Source organism: Galeopterus variegatus, unplaced genomic scaffold, assembly GCF_000696425.1.
Source record: "Galeopterus variegatus unplaced genomic scaffold, G_variegatus-3.0.2 Scaffold9370, whole genome shotgun sequence".
Classification (NCBI taxonomy): domain Eukaryota; kingdom Metazoa; phylum Chordata; class Mammalia; order Dermoptera; family Cynocephalidae; genus Galeopterus; species Galeopterus variegatus.
The window spans coordinates 1-917 of NW_007735481.1; the positions used below are offsets into that span (position 1 = coordinate 1).

The 917-nt window shown below is 32.8% G+C and overlaps 1 pseudogene; it reads left to right on the forward strand.

The window, feature by feature from the left end:
* Positions 1-738: 738 nt before the first annotated feature.
* Positions 739-917, forward strand: part of LOC103609233 — a 30,128-nt pseudogene continuing 29,949 nt past the window's right edge.

The following is a 917-nucleotide window of genomic DNA, read 5'->3' on the forward strand; positions in this document are numbered from 1 at the left end:
GTATATCTTTTGTACAAATTTGTATTTGGATCTTTGGCTCGTATTTTAATTGAATTACTTTTAATTATTGAGTTGTAAGAGTTCTTCATAAAATGTACATAGAAGTCTCTTGTCATGTATATCAGGTATGTAAGTGATTTGTAAATACTTTCTCCTATTCTGTCAATTGTCTTTTATTTTCTTGATGATGTTCTTTGAAGCACATAAGTTTTTAATTTTGGTGAAGTCTAATAATTTATTCATTTTTTCATTTGTTGTACAAGCTGTTGGTGTCATGTCTAAGAAACCATACACGGTCAGAAGTATTTCTACTTCTTCTAAGTTTTATAGGTTTAGCTCTTAAATCTTAGGTCTTTGATCCATTTTGGGTTAATTTTTGTATATGATGTAGGGTAGGTAGGGTCTGACTTTACTATTTTGCATGACCATATCCAGTTGTTCCAACACATTTATTGAAAAGTCTGTTATTTTTCCATTGAATTGTCTTAGCACCCTTATTGAAAATCAGTTGCCCCAGAATGTGAAGGTTTACTTCTGTACTCTGACTTTTCTTCTGTTGATCTGTGTATGTATATCCTTAGGCTTATATCATACAGTATGGATTACTGTAGCTTTGTAGTCACTTTTGAAGTCCTAGTGTGCATCCTCCAACTTTGTTCTTCTCTAATGATTGTTTTGACTATTCTCGGTTCCTTGCATTTTTCATANGACTTAAAAAATTCTTTTGTCTTTGGTCAGATAAGGATGACTATGCTTATAGCACAGCAACCCGAAATATGCTCAACCACAGCTGGAAGGCATCTGTAAATCTTTGTGCGTTGATTCAAATTCCTGGAGTTTGGGACCCTTTTGTGAAGAGTTATGTAGAGGTAAGTAGACTTTTCATAAAATTTTTTAGTTTCATTTTGTCATAAGCC